This window comes from Lipophrys pholis (genome assembly GCF_963383615.2).
Source record: "Lipophrys pholis genome assembly, chromosome: 13".
Lineage (NCBI taxonomy): Eukaryota > Metazoa > Chordata > Actinopteri > Blenniiformes > Blenniidae > Lipophrys > Lipophrys pholis.
This window is the reverse complement of record NC_137632.1, coordinates 22362268-22375089: the sequence shown is the minus strand read 5'-3', so window position 1 is coordinate 22375089 and position 12822 is coordinate 22362268. Positions and strand designations below refer to the sequence as shown.

General features: G+C 40.8%; 1 protein-coding gene across 1 annotated transcript in view; it reads right to left on the bottom strand.

The window, feature by feature from the left end:
- pcbp3 (poly(rC) binding protein 3) overlaps positions 1–12822 on the bottom strand; it is an 85115-nt gene that overhangs the window by 22286 nt on the left and 50007 nt on the right. The window lies entirely within an intron of this gene.

The following is a 12822-nucleotide window of genomic DNA, read 5'->3' as shown; positions in this document are numbered from 1 at the left end:
CCGGCCATACGAATGTCTGTGTAACCCGCCTTTGTTAATAGTCATGGTGTGTTGTTCTCTGCACGTGTGTGTGTGTCTGTGGTTTCATTACAAAAACAAACAACAGCACCCACGAGTGGCATGCAGCAATTAAGTCTGGTGTCATGATTCTTGAGACATCTTGAAACGCCACATTTTAGAAGCCAGTAATGTCACTAGACGATGAGTTCAATGTCATGCATTCTCATCAGCTCATCTTTTTCCGACTGAAGCAGGAAATCCAAATCAAAGGAGAAAACGTACACATTCATAGCGCTATGATGGAACGTATACACCGAAAGTCAAAAGTTTTGCTGCGAATGGAGAGTTACTTACCACTACACCACTGTTTATCGTTCACTTTATCAGTGGAACAACATATATTCCCATGACCACACTCCCATCGACCCATGCCAATATGGGTTGTATCCTTTCAAGGAATCCAGATATGTGCCGGGCAAGTCATGCATATAGAAGTGGTTAATCAGTCAACAACCATGTCTATTTGTCCGTTATTGCCATTTCTGATAGCGTTTGATGTGTTCCAAGAAAGTTATAATACATGACACTCTTTATAAAAATCAAAAAGACAGTTACTACTTCAGGCTAAAATAAATTGCTGGAGTGTCTGCAAATCCGCCATCGCTAGGTCCCCAAACACAATATTTGCTCTGTGAATGATACATAATTGTGCTGTGAAACCCAAGTAAATTGAGTGTAATCAAATTCTGTCTACTACTCCTTGCTCGCTCCCTCTTTAGGCCTGTAATCTGCATGCATCCTGCAAAACAGTCTGACACGTAAAAGCCGAGCCGTCACTCGTTTCGTGTGGTATTTTTAATTGGACACCACATGAGTGTAGAGCGGCGTCCTCCTACACTCCCGCACTACAGGATAGATGAATACAGGGGAGACATGCTGGAGAGCTCTGCAAATCATGACACTGGCCACTACAGGAGCAGAACCATTCCCGCCATTTATCACAGAGGACCGCGCTCTGCAGACGCACCATAATGAATGCATGAGCTCAACTCGCGAACATGAATACCTCTCTGTAATAACGTTGGCTTGAAGGTGCTGCGCGATGACTTGCAGAATCTTCTGTGGTAATGCCCGCGCTGGTAAAAGGCTTCTTTCACAGACACAGACATTAAAGTCTTCCTCTTGTGCCCTCATTACAGTTTGTCAAATTACTTTGCTCTCCTCTGCCTTTGCTGCTAAGACGAAGTCAAACAGACTCCTCTCCCTTCATGGGCGTCTGTGCGGAAAAGTCAAAGATGCTTTTTGTGAAGAACAAGTTATAAGAAATGACCCGATGTTCTTTTTACAATGTGCCCATTCTTGTTATGTTCATGCTATGTAAATCTTATTGGACCCTTGAAGGCATAATAAAGCAAGAGTTTCTGCATAATTTAAAAGTTAGCTCTGACCCATATATAGGTGAATTTAAATATCCTATGTCATGTGATGCAAAGCGCCCCGCTTAATGGAGTAGTGTAGTGGCTTCACACGTTAGGTCCAGAACAAAGAGGGTCTAGAAAACCATACAATTATTCCTACAATCTTGTGTTGGCCTTATTTATGGGCTCTGTATGTACACATTAAAACAGATGAGGTTCAGTCGGTGTAAAACACCACTTCCTTTATACTTCCATCGCTCCAGTGTGTTCGAAGGAGCATTTGGCATTCAGTCCACCAATGAGCTCCTAAGGTTGCTATATAATAATGGGTCTACAGTGCACATCTGCAGTGACAGCAGGAAGCTACAAGCTAGCTTCCTGCATGGTGCTGTCCATATTTCTGGAATTGTGCAAAGCGATGTGGAGCGCAATGCCACCAGAATATTTTGCCCTGCCCCTGGGCGGCGTGTGCAATTGACTCTGAATTTAATAGCCTCTCCAATAAATTGCACATTTAGTACACCATCATCTGGATCGCATGTGGAGTTTCTTGACACACCCCATGGTGTAGTAGAGTGGACTAACCACAGCCCTCATGGTCTGCACACTTCCCCTGGCGTTCTGTGCCACGTAGATTGAGGCTGTCTGAGGTGTCCAAAATGCCGAAGTTGTAAATGTTGACTGATGTGATGCAACGACTTTGTAACTGTGATTCGTATCTTTTCACCTCATGTCAATTTGTCCGCTCCTCCACAGAACACCTATTATAATGGCCCATCCTGCTATCGTTACCTGCTCAGTGAGCGTTTTACTTTTTTTCACCACACGGCCCCTGGAGAGTTTCCATCGCAATCTCAGTTGTTTATTTATTTTTTTCTCAGAGGGTTGTTTTACTACAGGTTCTAATTTCCAGCCAGACACAACCTGAGGCTACTGCTGTTGTTGTGCTCGCACCACAAATAGAACAATATTAATCCATGAAAAACAAAAAATAAAAGAGAGGATGCTTAAATTGGCGTAACTGCCCCCATCTCGCTGATAGTTTAGGCAGTAAACAGGGTCAAACAAGTGAGCTCCAAAACCCAACTTTCACTCAACTCACTGATGAGCTGTGGGGAAGTTTTGGGCACTTGAAGGCACCATGAAGGAGGTAGAAGATTGGTTCCAAATTCGTTCCGCAGCATGACAACCTTGCACAAATTCGCTGGTGTCATGAAGGACGATCTGTATGGAAACCACCGAGGCCCCATCGCCACTTCGCGGCTGCCTAATTCCGACCTCTGACATTCAGTCGGGTGTAGCTGATGGTGGCTGCAGAGATTGTTGGGGTGGGGTTGTTGAGAGATGATTCATAAAAAGTATTGCTCGGTGGATCTGGACTATAAGGTCAAAACTAGTATATTCCAAAAAGTTTTCATTTCTAAACTCCAGAGCACAGACAAAGTTGAAGGGACACAAGACTAAAATGAAGAAGTAGAAGAGGTTTTTTCCAAAACCAAATGAATACGCATATAAAATCGTGTGTGAACGCACTAACAAATGAAACGTACTGTTGTTCTGTTCCTGACTTCACATTCCGTCATTGAACTTATGAAACTAAGAATTGTGTTGAATTATCAGTAAATACATGTTAAGTCACAGAGAGAACAATATTTGACATTCGTAATGATATAAAAATATTAAAATGACTGTCATAATTATAAGTTCTGGGGTATTCAGGCTTTTGCCATCAGAGCCATCTGAGGTTCCTGGCATTTCACACAATTCTTCTTTATGACTAAAAAAAAAAAGGGTCTTTTTAAACTTGCCTTTTCTAACACGTGCATTTTAATTTCTAACACATTGAAATATCCTGTATAGTTTTCCTGTCAAATTGCAGCTTTTAACCACATCTGTCAGATGTTCTTCGGAGTGCAGTCTCCTTGTGTGACTGATAAAAGCAGAAAAGAAAAGAAGTTAATAATAGAGTTTCTTAATAAGTAATGTACTTTCTTGTTTTCGGCCATGTAGGTTTTTATAACATACCTTTGGCAACCGTCAAAACATGTCGAAGGTATGTTGTAAAAACCTACTTACCTTAAACAAAGGCCAGCTACTCATGGACTGTTAAACTGTAAACCTTATATATCGCCTAGTAGCAGAACCTCGATCTGGCTCGCTGGTTGTCTGTCTATTCATCTGTCTGGTTAGCTGGCACTGTATCTGCTGAGCCATCTCGCTGGTTGGATATCTATCCTTCTGGCTTTTAATTTGATCAGCTCGCTATTTATCTGATTAGTTGGATATACATTTCGTTCATGTGGCCCGTCGGCCATTTGTAGTTCTTTTTAGCCAGCTGGCTAATTGGCCCGCTACTTAGTTCTTTGGTTTACGTGACAAAAAACAAGTGAAAATGCATAATTTTTACATTTTGGTTTCAGAAAAGGTTTTGCGTATACACTGAAAACAATTTCCGTTTATTTGACTTTTTCAGAAACGCTGAAAACGATGTAGTTGCCATGAATGGCCATGAGTTGGTGCTATTGGTTGTTTTTGTAATGACACCACACATTCATGGGCACAGAGCACACTACACTATAAACATTAACAGTGATGAGTACACCATCATTTGTATGTACAGACGACAAAGTTGAGTTGCTCTACCGGATGATTCTCAACAATAAAACTACCAAGTCCCAGGAGAATATAGACCGGGAGTCATGACACTCTGGAGGCCGCCATTGTTGTTATCCATCTACACGCACATGTGCAGAAGAACAGTGGTTCACCATAGCAGACCTTCAGAATAGTTGCGTTTTACCCTATTTCTGTAGAGACGGGTGGTGCGCTTTCAAAGGTTTTCGCCTCGGGAGGTCAGCCCAAGGGAGAGTTGTATTCTGAGTGACTCCGAGCACCATTGTCATGTAAACGGACACCGAAATCCCGACGGAGGATTTGTGTTTTCACCTGAAAACATCACGTAAACGAGGCTTTAGGTGGCGCCATCCATTTCTTAGCCTTTAGAAGATGCATTATAAGATGTGTTTTCAAACTGGGGCAAAGTAAAAAATCCTCTGGTAAATGAAAGAGTCGAGGCAACATTACATTTAGCAAAACTTTACAAGATTGTAACTATAGAAAAAGAGTCAGGAGCAGTTTCTCTGTGTGGCCCAGGAGATACCCCAACTGCTTTCAACTAAAATGTGAACATTAAAGTATTACACCATCTCACATTGGAATTATTTGAGGCTCAAATAAAGATTGATGCTGGATTCAAGGCACTTCAAGTGCATCATCCATGAATCAATATGATCATTTCCAAAGCGATTGTGGTGTGGTTTTGAGCTGTGCTTCTATTTGCAGGTTACGGCACGGCGGGCCCATCTTTGAGGCGTGGACGTCAGCGATTCGAGACTTTCACGAAAGACAACTTATCTGATGTGAAGGTATGATTTGAATTGTGTTGCAGGTTTTGTGTGTTCCACTTTTCTGGCTTTTATGTGTTCTGAGAATACAGGCCACTCACAAGGCTGATATGTAGCTGCTCTGTACCGAAATAGTGACTTGTGATCTTCAGCAGCGCCTTGATGTCGGCTCTGTATGATTCTCTTGGCGTGGCGGGTGTCCTTCTCTGCTTCATTAGGAATTCTTTAAAAACTTGTGTCAGGCGTAGCAGGCTTTTGGTTAGAGAGTCTTATCAGGCTGAGGAACTGAAAATCACAGGCTCATGGATGGGGACATGAAATGATTTTAATATTTGTTAAATTTTACATAATTGATAGGAGGGAGGAAAATAATGAAAGCCTCCTTTAATATTTGCTTAGTAATTAAATTAATCTGGTTATTACAAAGTGATAGATGTGCTGTCAAAACAAATAACTCTTAAGCAAAACTGTCAACTTGGAGCATGTTGGATTTTTTTGCACCTTTTGGTGATGCTTTTTTTTTTTTTTTTTTAATGAAAGAGAATTAGCAACACCTCAACAGGAGTGAGAAACGATAATGCCTGAAAAAAACAACAAACAAGACTGTTCTGTTTTTATGATGTGTTCAATTTGCTCCAGGACCGATCATCAGTGTCTGCAGTGAAAAGTGTTTGCGCCACCACCAAAGGTGCTAACAAGCTCCAACGTAACCATAGTCAGCCGAAGTGCTCTGGTCCCAGTTGCATTGTGAATATTGTGTAGAAGCTGGCATCATGCCCCAAGCACAGATTGTGTCATAATTTCTCACTGCTCTATTAACTGTTTCTCTTATTTAATTTGTCCTTATCTGTTTACCGCTGCTCCCTCAGGCGATGCCTTAAAACAATACAACAGATTTATTGGATGCCATCATTGCTTTTTTAACATTTATTAAGGACCAGCAGGACTCGATGTGGTTTTCTACTTTTTATGTTTAACTCTTAATTATAGCTGAAGAGATGACAAAAAAATTTTATTTACACATTTTCCAATGAACACATACATCGTGCCAAGTAATGTCAGATTTTTTCTCTCATTTTCAGTCAAACAACAACGAGCACATGCTGGGTTTTGTTTCCTGTTTTTGTTAACCAAAAAAAGGTTTACACAAAATGACTACCATATTTTCTAGACTACACGTTTCACCTTTTTGAGTTGCTTGGCTGATCATGTGACTTTCATTAATTTCAGACTATTACCCCCTGGGACCACTAGATGTCACTGGTTGACGACACAATGCTGCTACTTTAAAAAAAAATTACGATAATTAACTGACAAGGTATACTTCAGAACATAAAAATAAAGTAGCAGAAAGGGTTCAGAGTGTCTCAGAATCTTGTGAATAACTCCAGAAAAGCAAGAAAAAAAAAGTGCCTTATAACCTAATTGCTGTAAGATTACTTTAATTTTACATTATTTCACGGTGAAACACTATGTTGTCATAGTTTTCCTTCAGAAGATGTTTGGAAAACACCTTTATGCAAACTTTGGTGAAGTCTGTACACCAAATATTGATTTAAAGCTTTAAGTACATGCTGTGCTTGCTGGTAGTTAACATACACATAATGGTCTCGTCAACTTTTCAAAGACATTTTATGAGAAAGCAGATTGGCTCTGTGGCCTTCTCAAGTGTGTTAATCGGATAGATTATAATTAGAAACAAATGATAACACAGAGCAGACAAGCTAAACATCACTACTACAATATGACCTCTACAATGAAGATCCTATGAAATTAAAAGCTGTTTTACAAAAGAAACTGATTGTTCCAGTAGATCCAATGATTTTGGATGGGGAATGTGTTTTCAAGATGTTTTTTCCCTAGTTTTTTTTCAGAGAAACGTGACCATGTCTGGCCTGAATCCTCCCTGGACTATTAAAATGGGAATAAAACTGGTGTGGTCCCATAAAACTCGGCAAGACAAGTTAAAACTAGGACAAAAGAAGTCAGATCACTGTCTTTGGAGTTCCAGATAGCCTATTATGAGTGGTTGTTTCTTTCAGGGTGCAATCCAAGATTCCCCTCTTGGTCTATAAAGCTCCTAATGATGCGACTCTACCGTACAAGAACGACACGCTCTCTATTCTCGCTGCTTGTGTTCTGCTCAGTCACACTGCATCTCCTCTCCATATGCCTCAAGCTTTTCAAAGCGTGCTGGAATTTACCAGAGATGGCCTGTTGACTGTACTTTAACAGAAAAATAACAAAACAGGAAACAAAGAAAATTTTGTTTAATTGAGCTTCTATGTTGTGGGATACGCTGATACCATTTTTGAAGACTCTTGTTCAAGTTAAACGTTTCATGTGACAACACCTAATCCTTTAAAAAAAGGGTGGTGCGTTTACGTTGCAGCAGCTGACAGACTGACAACTACATAGCTAGTATGCCGGGCCACAGGAGGGCGCTGTTGCTTCTTTTTATAATGAAACTACACAGACATGTGCGCAGAGAACAATACGCTATAATCGTTTCAGACAGTTGCATTTCCAGTGGCTCCTAACACCCAAACCGCAAGGAAAGTTTTTCTGTTTTCACTTAAACGATGTCATGAAAACGGCGCCTAAATTAACTGAGAACGCTCTGACTCGCTGCAACATATCAGCAACACAGCTATAAAAAATTTGTTATGCATTCTCGATGCAATAGTTACTTTTCCATGTAACTAGATACCTTTGATGTGCTTTAATTGGTAAAGTAAAAAGTGAAGTTGAGTGATTCATCCATAAATCGGGACAGCCAATCAGCAGCCGGCGAGACCACTGATACTCAATCTGACATTTCCTCACTCCTGGTGGCAGACCTGGTGTTGTAGGCCCTGTTTCCATGACATGAGATGGAAATGTTTTTATTACCGTAGACTGGGAAATATCAGAAGTGCCATAAACAGTGTAGTTAGTATGTCAGGCTATTTAAGCTGTTTTTCTTTGTTGTATGGGACCACTTTTTATTTGGTGTATGCAATAAATTTGTCTCCGCATGTGATCCAGATGATGGTGCAGTAAATATACATGTTGTTGCAGAGGTGCTGTTAAATTCAAGGGAATAAGAAGCACAAGCACTCTTATTGTGGTAGATCTACTCACACCAGACTTTTGACAGAAAGTAGTCCTTCAGTGTAAAATGTTGCTTTTAAGTTATAGAATTGAATCCCCTTTGTGACAAAGCTGCTACATAAACTACTATATACTGTAATAACAGCTTTCAGAGATTCTTCAACAGCTGCAAAAAAAAATTTTGATTTGGGAAAAATAGCTTGTCAAATAATTAACCAAAGCATTCTTTAAACCTTTGCCTTCAGGTGTTTTTACTGCTTCATTGTTTAAGTTTTACCATTGAAGCTCAGCCTATATTCCCATCCAACATTAAGCTGTTAACCCGTAATTGCTGTAATTAACGCCAGCAGCGGTTGACGAACTGTCAGGTGTTTGAAACAGGCTTTTCAGACTGAGTGCCGAGAGGAGAGGGAAGCACTCAGGTTGCACCAGGGGAGACTGAAACATCGACAAAGAAAAAAAAAAATGATTAAGGAATAAAGCTGAGGTGGAAGAAAGGCAAATTCCATTTGGGGTCATGAAGATGTGTTGGTTTGACTTTCTTCGAAAAAAATAACCTTCAGGACTAACACTGACTTTTTGGTTTAAGATTCTATATTAAAGCCTGGAAATCATTGCTAAATCCTATTTGCCTTTCACTATAGTGTATACACTTCCCTTTTTTTCATCATGTCATATTGAATTCTTGAACCTCTTCAGCCATCACAGATCATCACTGCCAAGTACCTGTGATGAGCTTTAAAAAGCCACAAGAAAAAAGGAAAAAAACAACTGATTGTGGTGTTTTGCCAACCATTGACATGGTGTGTTGAATGTCCAGCTTATCATTCCTGATGTCTATTTATTGTGGTCCCAAGGCCAAGCACTACTTTCGATGTGCCATTATCTTTTGTGAAAATGCAGCAGAGGCAACACGGAACTCAACTGTTGACGTCAAGTCAGAAATATAAAAGAATTTCAATTAAAGCCCAATGCTACTCAGATAAATCAGCTGTACACGTTCTAAAGCACCAAAATCTGCTCTAAACAACCCAGCAATTTCATCAAAAGTTCACACATATTAAACATCAGATTGTATCGTAATGTCTCTCTGCAAATACACCAGCCGTCAGACTCTCTCCTTAACATAAAATTACCATTATTGTGTAATGTACATATTCCAAGAACATTTCCACATTGGGTTGCTTACAATAGAGCATGCAAGTTGTTTGTTATTCTCAGGAAGGAAACCATTTAATCGGATCTCAATGGACCCGAACGAGTAAAATCCCAGTATGATGGCCTAAAAATACCAGCAATTCTAAAGGTTTTCTTTGTTATCCTGCAAAAAAAAAAAGTTGAGACTATATGACATTTCTACCAACTCTGTTCTGAATAATATGAAATTACCACCTAGACAAACCTGTTTCAAACTGCTCATCTTCTGAAACTACTATTAATGGTATATATCCTGTTCTCTGTAACGATACACCTACATCAGAGTACTTGTATGGGAATGGCAAAGGCCACCTGTGACCACAAGACCAACAGTTCAGCATTGAAACTGATGGACTTTCAAGTCTGCAGCGAGACTCCAAAAACTAATGCTGACAACGGCATGGAAAAGCTAACAGGGGACGGAGTGGCAGAACATTAGTTCATTATTCACATTATTTTAGCTGCTATAAAACTCTGTGGAAACAGACTTTGCAGGGAAGCTTAATAGGCTTTTGATGGCAGTACATGGCATGGAAAAACGTGGTTGTTTGGAGCGGGTTGCACAAGCTGAGCAGTGCATATTGGACACAGAAGACACAAAAGAAAGTTTCAATCTGAAATCCCCTCTGCATTTTTAAGAACACACCATTTCTGCAATCCTCAATGGAAGTACCCTCAAAAAACCCATCCTACTGTATCCTAATCTCTGGAGTTCCTATATTGGTAGAGAAAGACGATTACAAAAACTATTAGTCAGACGGAAAGGTCATTTGTAAGTTAATGCACATTAATATGAGTATGTCGGTTGTAATATGAATTAATAATCTTTTCCTGATTACTTTTTGGGCGGTATGGTGGGGTTAGTCGACCAGTCGTCTCCCAATCGAAAGGTTGCAGGTTCAATTTCCAACCTCCACCTGTCTAAGTGCCGAAGTGTCCTTGGGCAAGACACTGAACCCCGGAATGCTCCCAGTGGAGTGACAGTGTCCTGCATGGCCACAGCTTCCATCGGCGTGTGAATGGGTAAATGTGATTAACGATGTAAAGCACTTTGGGACCGCTCACACCTTGAAAAGCGCTATACAAGTGAAGGCCATTTACCATTTTACCATTTACTTTTCTCTCTTGACAGGATGTCAATGTAGGGAAGCAAGTTAAAAAAGAAAGCTTACTAAGTCTATGGGCTTTAAGTATACTTTGTTAGGAACTGACGGTAAAATCAATACAAACAGTGTTTTAATGAGTGATTGTTTTTTAAGCATTCTGCAATTCAAGGCAGAAAAACTATTTTAAAATGTAATGGTGAAGACAGTCGAGGGCAACTTCCTGACCATTGGCACCTTTTCAGATCATAGCCTTGGGCAAGAATTTACTCTCATTATTGTTTAGGACACTATATGCGTTTCTTTAGCAGATTCCTAAAGCAAAAGCGCCTTTTCTGGGATTTCAAAATGGTTTCTGATCAGACCGTTCATTTCAGCAAAATGAGCCAAAGACGAGCAGTGAGAGGAGGAAGCCTTTGTGCCACAGCACCCCAGTTTGGAAGCAGCCATTCCGCCGGACCCTCCCATTCACCCCCCCCACCTCTTGAAAAAAAAAACCAGGCTGTGACCTGTCATCTCCGATCATTCAGCCTGGTTAAGATCTCAACCTAGATTACGGTCACGAGCCGACTGCTCCATGCTTTTGTTCCTCTGCCACCTAGGATTTGCTTGGAGCGCTAACTGTTTAGCAGTGCGTGTAACGTTAACAAGCAGCTGTCCCTGTTTTAATCCGACTGGACAACACAGACATTCACTCTTCCATTCCAGGGTATACATTTCTCCTACAATGTCTCCAGATAGATACACGGTGCTAATAGTTGTAGCATTGCTAACGGTAGGATGTCCGTGCTGCTTCGATAGCAATAGCAATACTTCTATTGTTCTGGTGCATCACGACCTGAAATTCAAACATTCCACAAGGAAGCTGGTCAGCAGCTGAAGTTTCACCACAGACTCAAATGTAAGAACTTACCACACACAGCTACAAACAGTGTAATCATCTTCAAACCAAAATATCTGAGAAAATGCCAAATGTGCAATAGGATTGTATTCAGCAGGACATATGATGACCGTGTAGTTCTAATAAACACGTTGGATACAATTCCTCCGTTATGGTCAGTTCACTACAAAAATTTGTGTCTGACCCAATTGTCGTTCTTATCCACCCAAAAATAATCGGGAGCCTGGGGTGGGGATACTCGCAATATATATATGCTATCGAGAAATAATTGCCCCCCCCCCCCCACAAAAAACAAGAATATCAAACCCATCAGTGGTGTCTTCTATTATCATTTCCAAGTCATTTACCTGTCTGCAGCGCCTTATAGATGACCGGCCCCTCGGCTCCTAACAAAAGATTAGGAAAATGGAAAATAAATATTATATCCTCCCTTTCTCCGACAGAACACACAAAGCCGCCGAGCCATTGGCCGACAGGTGGGGTCATGTGGGCGACGAATCACGGCTCGTGACGTCACATTCGGCAAGGGATCCGAAAATACTCGCCAATATTTGGGCTGATCTTCAGTTTGACCGTTTTATTTGTGTTCGTTTTTCCTCCACATGGGCAGTAAACATGACAAGTGCCCCAGATCAGGGTGCCGCCTCAGGGTCGGGGGTGGGGGGGGGGGTTGGAGGTGGCAAAACAGCTCGCATGGGTTCTTGGGTATTTGGAGTGACACGTCAGCTATGAAGCCTGCACGCTAAACGCAATTGTCAGGTCATTGCTGCGATTAATTCCTTGGAAGTCTATTCGGTTTTCAGCCCAAAATATCATTACAATTGAGCTTGCCTCAGCTCAATTGCCTCAGCTTGCTATTTTACTGAACTATCCATGTATTTGGATTTCCAACACAGGTTCAGCTTGGAGCTTTAGTTCGAATACGTGTTCACTCTTAAATCCAACATGAAGTCCTCTTAGGTCTGGTCAATTTAACTTGACTCAGTGGCATGAATGAGATGAAATCAAGATTTTGTATGTGTAAATGTCGCAGGCTCAGTACAAAAATATCTAATAATTACTCTGTGCGGAAAGACACGAGTGCAGTTTATTTTCTTGATTTACCGATAGCACATTTGCAATTACAATCCAGGTCAATAATGACACTTGCAAACATGGCAAGTGTTGCCTTCTCTTACCTTCATTGTGCTGCTTTTGTTTGTTTTTATAAATTTTTCCTCATTCTGATAGGCCTCGCTCCTGTCAATGTCTGTAAATTATAGATAAGTGTGTGTGTGTGTGTGTGTGTGTGTGTGTGTGTGTGTGTGTGTGTGTGTGTGTGTGTGTGTGTGTGTGTGTGTGTGTGTGTGTGTGTGTGTGTGTGTGTGTGTGTGTGTGTGTGTGTGTGTGTGTGTGTGTGTGTGTGTGTGTGTGTGTGTGTGTGTGTGTGTGTGTGTGTGTGTGTGTGTGTGTGTGTGTGTGTGTGTGTGTGTGTGTTTTCCATGCTCACACCATGAAATGAGAGTTTAACTGAAAGCCAATCCATGACTGCCGTACAAATGGCTTTTAAAGTCCCAGGTAACACTAAAACCAGACATTGTAACCACTATATATATTTATTTAAGGAGACCAGTATGTGCTCTAATATGAGAATAATTCTATATTTGTACTTTTCTTGTTAATTGGTTAATATTACTTATCACGTTCACCGGTAATTTTCAATAACT